Source organism: Tiliqua scincoides, chromosome 4, assembly GCF_035046505.1.
Source record: "Tiliqua scincoides isolate rTilSci1 chromosome 4, rTilSci1.hap2, whole genome shotgun sequence".
NCBI lineage: Eukaryota > Metazoa > Chordata > Lepidosauria > Squamata > Scincidae > Tiliqua > Tiliqua scincoides.
In genome coordinates, this window is record NC_089824.1 from 132,831,152 (window position 1) to 132,840,236 (window position 9,085).

Below are 9,085 nucleotides of genomic sequence, written 5' to 3' on the forward strand. Positions count from 1 at the left end.
ATGGCTGATCATGCAAAACAATATCAGGCACAAAACATTGCCACGGAAAGAAAGAAAAGAAAATACATAAATAAAATCACACCCATGCAATCTCCAAATTAGGGGACACTATTTCTGAAGTGCCAGCTTCTCCTTAGCTCTTGCTGTGTTTTGTTTTTCCACCTGACCCTTTTGACAGAGTAATGTGTTAGAGACCAAATTATTTCTGATGTCAGCTGTCCCGTCTTCTTTCATCCACAGCATCCCTGAAGAATTTGGTTTATATCTTTCACGTTCCTTTGACCAGCCTTCAGTCCAAAAATATTTACAAAGACATGTTATCCTTGGGGAACAAAAGCCAGACTACCTATTATGCCCGTCAACTGGAGGCTGACGGAAATAACTCCCCTGTAGCAGCTTCTCTGTAGCTACAGCCATAGTGTGTAGTACCACTCAATGCACAGGCCAACCACATTGCAGGCAGAGACTCCATCCACAGCTTTCTCCACTGTGTTGCTGGGACATGGTGTGACCTCTCACAGAGAGTCCAGATCTGGGCATAAAAAAGAGAGGGCAGGGAAAAGATAAAGTGGAGGCTTGAAGCAAGCCTTGTCGCCAGGCTTTCTGGCTGGACTTTCTCCAAGCCTGGTTGTACGACAAGGTGTATAAAGTCATTGTTGGGGGGGGGGGCAGGGAGGTAGCAGATTTCAGAAGAGTGTGGTTTCTATCCTTTGTCTGTTTCTTTTGGAAAATATGGGTGGAGGAAGCCATCAGTTCAACTTCGGGATTGAAAAGCGGGAATGGGCAAGCTTTCACTTGGTTTTAAGTTGGTAATGCAGTAGGATATGAGAAGTGGTGTTGTGCACTCCTCTTTGCATATTTGCCCTGGCCCAACATTTGGAGCCCCTGATGCTTCAATGGTAGTCCTCTACGTACTGGGTTAAGTGTGGTTTCAGGGATCAAAATTCTGGATTAGCATGAAGATGTGTAGGGTAAGGAAAGTACCCAGAAACATTGCATTTATTGTTGGTTTTATCTTCCACTTACATTTTAATATCCTTGCCAAACTTTGACCTCCCTTCTTTTCCTTCTGTTAGATTACCCATGCCTGGCTTCATACTCTTGCATTTCCCTCTTTGATTGTAGATTTTTTTCGGACCCTTATGGATTTAGGGGCTCTCCATTCTTCTGAGAGGGGAGGTTTCACCCATAGCAGTCTCCTTCTCTCTGATTTCACTTAGCCTTGGGTGATGGCAGCAAGAGTTATCATACCAGTTTAAACCCAATTTCAGGCCAAGAGGACTGGAAGTGGGTGCCAGTTACTAGGTGTTGCACCCTTCTCTTTTCTCTATAAATACCACAGGAGCTCAAAATCCTTAATGAGGAAAGCACCCTACAGTTTTCCTGCAACTTTACATATAAATTAAAAAATGCATAATTCATACATTAATGTGGATCAGCCATGCTACTTCAGAAATTACTGTAAAAATGGATTGATTTCTTTGTTCACACATTCCTGGATAGGGATTATGAGAGGTTTTTTTTTTGTTTTTTGTTTTTTGTTTTTTGTTTTGTTTTTTTAATGTGGATAACCAGGAGGATATATAACTGGAAATTATTTGAAAATCCTAGATTTAAGGCCCAATCGTATCCTTGATATATGCCAGTGTATTTTCATGTATGCTGGCATGCATACATGGAAATACACTGGCATATATCAACAACAGCCCCACTGGTGTAGAAGTCTGTTTACCAATGGATGCAGCATAGACACTGGTGCAAAATCAGAAAAACACCATGCTCTTGTAACTCAAACTTATCTTGGATACCTCTAGCGGAAAGGCCAAAACGGGGAAGAGATTGATGCATGACATGGGAAGGCTGTGGGAGGGAAAAGGAAGCCATATCCTATTCCCTCCCTAGATGACAGATATGTCCCTGATGCCAGAAAAATAATGTTCCAAACAGTGCTATCCTTAGGGTTCATGTCACCTGGTGTGGGATACCAGCGCGTCACCCCCCCATGCAGTGGGTGGGGCAACACCCCAGGTGGTGGGCATGGTGTTGTACCATCACTCTGCCCCCACTGGTTTTTTGGCTGTACCATTTGATAGAATAAAGATAGAACACATTCTGCATGAAATTACACATTGCTTGTGTATTATTATTCCTCCAAATTATGATTTTAGTAATTTTGGTCACAAGTGGTGTCACCCCCCCCCCCGGGTGTCAACTTACTAACACCTTATTGCAGCAGTTCTCAAACTTTTAGCACTGGAACCCACTTTTTAGAATGAGAATCTGTTCAAGACCCACCAGAAGTGATGTCATGGTGGAAGTGACATCATCAGGCAAATTAAAATAAGTATAAATAATTAAAGTAAAACAAATAATTAAATAAGCAGAAGCGGGCCCTGTTCCACCAAGTGAATTTCCTCTGCAGCCTGTGTGCAATAACAGCCCCCTCCAAAACCAGTAAGGTTTTCAGTCCTACCCAGTGCCCAGTTCAATTTAAGGACTTCTGTTTAAACCAGATCACTGTCAGGATCCACCTGGCTTTGCATGTCTCAAAAAAGTTCACCTTATCAGCCTAAGCCTCTGTTTTGATTCTTTTTATTGAGGGGGGGGGAAGTCTGCCTTCTGGAGCACTTGTTTAGCTGCAGGTACATAGGATTAGGACCATTCTGGTAGCCTTATACTCTCCTTCACCTGATCTTCTACACCAGCCAAGCCACGATTGCTTACTGGCAAGTAAATGTGACTGTGAGGCTTAGTTTCGCTTTCCATAGGGCTCAATACATTCATCTGCTTGGAGGGAGGGACTTCCTCCTCAGATGTTTTGGGGGGCTGCATTCATTGGATCAGGACCATTCCAGTGTTGTTGGATTCCTCTCAGCGCACCCTTTCTGTTGGACTAAGTCACGTTCGCCTACTTGCCAGTCAACGCACGGTATGGCTCACTTTCACTTTCCATAGGGTTCCATGCATTTTTTATTCTCCAGTGTTTTGCCCATAACTTTTGATAGAAAGGAGATATTTCACTCTGGTCTTTTGCATTGCATTCCGCTTGAAATCCCGCATCCAACAGTATATAACCTGATAGGGTTACTCATAACCACCGTGATTTTAGCATGTCTCCCCCCATGCGCGTCACCCGGTGCGGCCCGCACCCCTCACACCCCTCTAGCAACACCACTGGTCCCAAAGACAGAGCTGGCATAAGTAGGAGTATTCCCATAGTGAATAATGGGTCAAGAGAAAACAGCAGAAAAGTGACTCCCCCACCCACACAGGATATAGGTTACATTTGACAGCCAACCACAGTACACCAGCTCCTGTATTACAGTCCCTGCCAGGAAGACTACAGCTCAGATGATAAGCTGTGTAGCATATAGGGCTATACTTCTCTGGTGTCTTTGGTTGTATCAGATCTATGGTGATGGGGAAGTTGGTGGACACAGAGAGCACTTTGCACTAGCGGCCTAGTGCAGAGGTGGGGAAGTGGTGGTGTTGGATCTTGGCCTCTGTATTATATTCAGTGAATGGATGGGTGACAGCTGTCCTAGGTTTGAGGTAGTATTTGGTTTGAGGGGATTGTGCTGTTAGCTTTCCATGATTAGGAAGAGGTCAAGAGTGCAAAGTTTCTAGTTTTTCTCCCTCTTTGGTGCTATGTGTTTCGGAGAAGTAGGGGATGGTGCTGCTGTTCACAGGGTAAGGGGCAAAGAGAGATATGGCACTAAGCTAAACTTGTTTGCCTCCATCTGACAAATTCAGTTTTTGGCCATTCCAATTTTTTTAAAGAAGTGTCAATGAAAGTGAACATTGTCCAGATGAAAGGAAAAGTGGGAAAAGTTACTGCTGTGAGAAATGGTTAAGTTGGACATCTCCAACTTAAAATGGATAAATGGCAGGTCTGTGCCTACTATAAATGCAAGTTGGTACAGTCTACAACAGATAGTACTCAGTATGTTGGCAGAAACTTAACTGGACATAATTCCAGTTTTCACTGCCTGTGGGCCCATCCAGCCTGAAGACAAGCACCTGTTTAAATTTCCCATCACTGTCATGTGAGCCTCTGTGACAAACCGTTTCCATGGAAACCAAATTATCTTGACGAATGTTCAACAGACTGCTGCCTAATCCATCTATACAGTGTTGTAAATTAGTCATCTGTCTACTCTAGATCTGCAGTTCCTGATTACAAGAGGCCTCCAGCTGGCCGGTAGCAGAAGTCAATGTATCGGATTGCTTTCCCAGCCGAAGCACTGGCCGTAAAGGACCTTTGGCAGATGCAGCCAAAGCTAGCAGAAGTGTGGTGGAATTGTTGGAATTGTGAAGCAGACCATGTTAATTATTCCACTTTTTGTTTCTGTGGGGATCTTGACCCTTCTTTAAAATGTCAGTCCACTGAAACAGATGCCAAAGGGAGGAGGGTAAACCAGTTCTTCAATTACTACAGCAGAATCTGTAGGCATTGCAAGGATTAAGGTCTTCTCCAGGGCTAGGAACAGGACTGATAGGAAAAACAAATAAATTGAGAGGCCGAAGATGGGTCACTGGATGAAGAAATGGTATATAGATTTGCCTTAGGAGCTTTGTTTTAGCCATACCTTAAAGTGAAGCTCATAGTTTTACATGCTTTTTAAAAGATCCCTCATTTAATCCCCAGGATCTCCTGCTACAGATCTCAGACAGCAGATCTTAGAAGGGCCTCTGCTCGAAACTTTGGCAAAAACTTGTCAGTGAGCATGAACAGTACTGGACTTGGTGAACCATTGTTTGATTCAGCAGCATCCTAGATGGATGGATTGATTTGTGGTTTAAACAACTGGGTATTAGAGGTTGTGGAGCAGAGAAGCAGTGCAAAGTTTGGTGCTTAATAGTGATACGTCCAGGCCACTTATGTCTCCTGGTCTGAGCTGGAGATGGATTGAGCTTGAGTGAGTCAACTGAGGACACCTTTTTTTTTGGGGGGGGGGGGGGTTTAACACATTCAGAACTTGTATAGAGAGAGGGGAAAGACTGCATGGGAGTATTGCGAATGACGTACACAGATTCCCTGTATGTGATCAACCCAGCAGCCTGAGTTAAGTCTTCTATGAAACTTTACAGTGTCAGATTCTTATTTGTTTATTTAAGATACTTACACCCTGCTTTCTGATGAGGAAAAAAAAACAAAAGCCAAACAGGACAAAAAATTAGATGTGATGTTAATCACCTCTTTGGACACAGGGTGTGTGTAAGTCACTAACAGCCCAATCCCGAGCTGCCTGGCACGCGGGGCTGCATCTGCGCAAAAAATGGCTGCTGCTGCATCCTGCACACTTCAGGCAGCTGCCAGCGGCTTTTCGGGAGAAGGGGACTTTTGTCCCCTTCCTCCAGGTAAAGCGAGTAGCTCTGCAATAGGGCTACTTGGTTCTACTGTGACCCAAAGGTCAGTGTAGAATCAAGAGTTTTTCTGTCAGGCAACCAGCAGGACACGGAAGCTCTGGATCAAGTGGAGTGAAGCTCCACTGGCTCCGCCTCCCTCCCCCTGCTCGCCTCCTCTCTGCCCTCTCCCCACCCTCCCTCCGCCTCCCTCCTCCCCGGAACGCCTCGTCCCTACCTCCCCCCATGCCTCCACCTACCTGTCTGCTGCTTGGCAGTCTGCGCAACTACCGAGTGGTGGAGCTGCAGCGCTTGCCTGGCACTAAGCACCAGCCAGTGCAGGGCTAGCAGTGGCGGAGCACTGGTGCTAGGGTGCACGCCAGTAGTGAGCCAGCACACAAAGCTTAGGATTGGTCCTAAGTAATTAGCAACTGTGGGAAGCCCAGTTCAAATCAAGGCTGTAACATGGGACAGACAGAGGTTTTGAGGGTCCAGGCCACACTGCAGCTTCCTAAGATCCCATTTATCCCAGCAAGGCAGCTGCCACTATCACTCCGTAGCATCGGTGCCATTCCCCATTTACTCTGGTACCACTGCCCACCCTTTCCTCTGTTGTCTTCCTGGCTACCTGACATTTCTTTTATTTACATGTATGGCATGTGGACCCCTTTTGCAGCTGGGTGGTGTCGCTACTTGTCTTCGTTCCGCCTCTGGATATTCAAGAACAATATCATCATATCATTGCCGAACTTCCAAGTTGCTGAGCTTGGCTGAGAGGTGTACGTGCTTTTGAGGGAATGCTGCCAGTAATGCGACTTTAGAGGTGGACTAATGGCATACCAAGCAGTCCCATTGCAGTTGCTACCCAAGAACCACTGTGCCAAGCCAGCACCTAGGACTGGTGACCAATGGCTCCTTTCTCTTTCCATCCTTCTTCCATCCTTTCTTGTTTCTCTGCCCACTCCCTGATGCCATCCCTGATTGGTTGGCAACCTTCAGTCTCGAAAGACTATGGTATAATCCTACAGCACCCGGTATTCCCAGGCGGTCTCCCATCCAAGTACTAACCAGGCCTGACCCTGCTTAGCTTCCAAGATCAGATGAGATTGGGCATGTGCAGGGTAACAGTTGCTGATTACAGCCGTCAATATCTAAGGGTTCAGTGGTTGGAGCCACGATGCATATGCTTAAGGAGGGGGCCTTCGCTGGACTTTCGTGGCTCCACAACCAACCCCGTTACGGTCCTGCCTTTTTGCATTTGGAGGGGGGTGGCAGGACACTGTACCCTGTACAGCTTCAGAGCTTTGGCCTGGAGAAACAATTTTAAGGTGTAAACTACTTTTCCAACAGGTGCAGGAAAGTTGCAGCCGGTTCTGCATCTTGTCACTGTGGTCAAGGACGCTTTCTACCACTGTATCCATAATAGGGTTTCATCACTGCATACAATATTTCCTTTGAATGGCTGCCATCCATAATTCTTATGAGCAGCTGGTAGTTAAAAGCTATCCTTACGGTTACATTAAGGAAGTGAAACCCACACTTATTAGGCTCTCATTTCATCCTGTTTCACGTCGTCTCACCTTTTTGGCCTCCTCAGCTCTTATGCCCGTAATGAACTCCATTTAGCTTCCCTGCAGTAGGACCTTGTCTTTGTTAATCACTGACCCAGCAGCACGAAACTGCGCAGAAGAGCAGGCTAAGGATAGAATTTCTTTTGTTGCTTTTCTGGATTTTCTACTTCCTCCAGCAGTTGTAGGTTCTAAGAAACTGAAGAAAAATACCCCAAAGTATAAAAGATCTGGGAAGACAGCTGAAATCAAACTCTTTAAAGATGTAGGCATCATTGTCCTTGATTTTTCCAGTAGCTGCCAACTGCTGTCTTGCGGGGGTTGTGGAATATTCTGGTATCCCCTCTAGCAGTATTTACACATGTACATGTCACAATGGTCACAAAGCAAAGACAAACAGGAATGGTTAACTACAACTAAGTACTTCCTATAACACTGTGTAACAAAATTTGAACAATTTTGTGTTTATCTGACTATTTTGATATTTATTAATTTTGGTGCAGGGATTTTAAAAAAATACTGCTGTTTTTGGCATCACATGCTACTCCATGGAGTAGTAGTTATGCTTCTCCAAAATCTATGCAGTTGTATGATAAGGCATATATTCAAATACATTAGGGCAGCAATCAAATTAATAAAAACACAACATTTAAAATATCTTTAAAAGTTTTGAAGATATTAAGAAAACTAAGCTTGCCATTGAAATTAGGGCCTCTGAATTGTCTAAGCAACATTACATGTTCAACATTCAACAATTTTTGCGTTACGCAGTGTAACGCTTCCTTATCGCACAGGCTCATGCATTGCTTGGTGTCTGTAACACTCATTGATGGTTTGCGTTTGCAAATAGGCCACCTCTAATGGAAGACAGCAGACAGAATTTTCACAGCCTCTGAAATGCCATGCTTTTTGATGGAACTGGTTTGTGCGTTCAGCTGACAAGTGGCTGGTTATCAAGTGTGGAGAGTTGAAATGAGGTACATGCATGTGTGAATCTGTCCTCATTGATACATATTAGTGTGATGCTGCCCTGCAATGTGTAACTGTGTCTTCTTTTTAGCTGAGAAATACTCTTTCCTGTTATAATATGGTTCTGTGAAACTAAAGAGAAAAAAAGCATTTGCTTTCATTCTTTATTGTTTTGGACTTTTACGCAAACTTGAGAATGCTACTGAAAGCAGTGGCAGATCCAGTGTTTGTGTTTGGGGGGGGGGGAGCCATCATCACTACCAATTCCAGAGCCCAGATCAACCAGGCAGGTAGACCTGGGCTCTGAGTTGAACTTGATGGCCTCCATGGCCAAGGTTTGCTGGGTGGGTAAACCTGGCTTCCTGCCTGACCTTGGAGCTCAGGACTACCGGCTGGGTAGACCTGAGCTCCCATTCCAGCCAATGTAACTGTAGCCTGCCCAGTGGACATTCCCCTCGTGCTCCAGCCCAGCAGGCACCCTTGCCTGCTGGCAGACAGGTGGGGGGGGGGCACGCACCCATGGTCCCCCTTTGGATTTGCCCCTGATTGGAAGATCTGAAATGATCTCTCTCCTCAAATTCATGACAAACTCGAGTCACTCATTTTCTGTGACAAAGGACCCAATCCTAACCAACTTTCTAGTGCAGATGCAGCTGTGCCAACAGGGCATGCATTGCATTCTGTGGTGATGGTGGGCAGTCATGAGGATCTCCTCAAGGTAAGGGGCTGCATTGTGGCTACATTGGAACGTTACTGGGCCCAAATACTTGTACCCAGGCTCCATTTCTGCCTGTTTGACTTATGGAACTAGTTTCATTGTTCTTTGGATCTTATTGGCCTTCTGGATTTGTAAGACCGTAATGTGCCTGTTCCTCTATAAGGAGAAGGCTAAGAGAAACTTTTGCCGTCCTGTAACTTTTGGGGGCTTAGTTTGAGGCTGGAGTATCTTTCTTAGCTTTAGGGCAACCATTTTCAACCTTTTTCAGCTCACGGCACACTGACAAGGCACTAAAGTTGTCAAGGCACACTACTAATTTTTAATTACATTACTATGTTACAATTAATTTAATTGATATTTAAATTATTAAATCTTAAATGCAACTAATATTTAATTAATTTAATTAATAATATAACTATTACATTGAGGGCACAATCCTAACCAGATCTACTCAGAAGTTAGTTCCATTTTGTTCAATGGGGCT

General features: G+C 44.7%; 1 pseudogene; it reads right to left on the minus strand.

The window, feature by feature from the left end:
• Positions 1–6,365: 6,365 nt before the first annotated feature.
• LOC136650408 (5S ribosomal RNA) lies at positions 6,366–6,482 on the minus strand (annotated as a pseudogene).
• Positions 6,483–9,085: the final 2,603 nt, after the last annotated feature.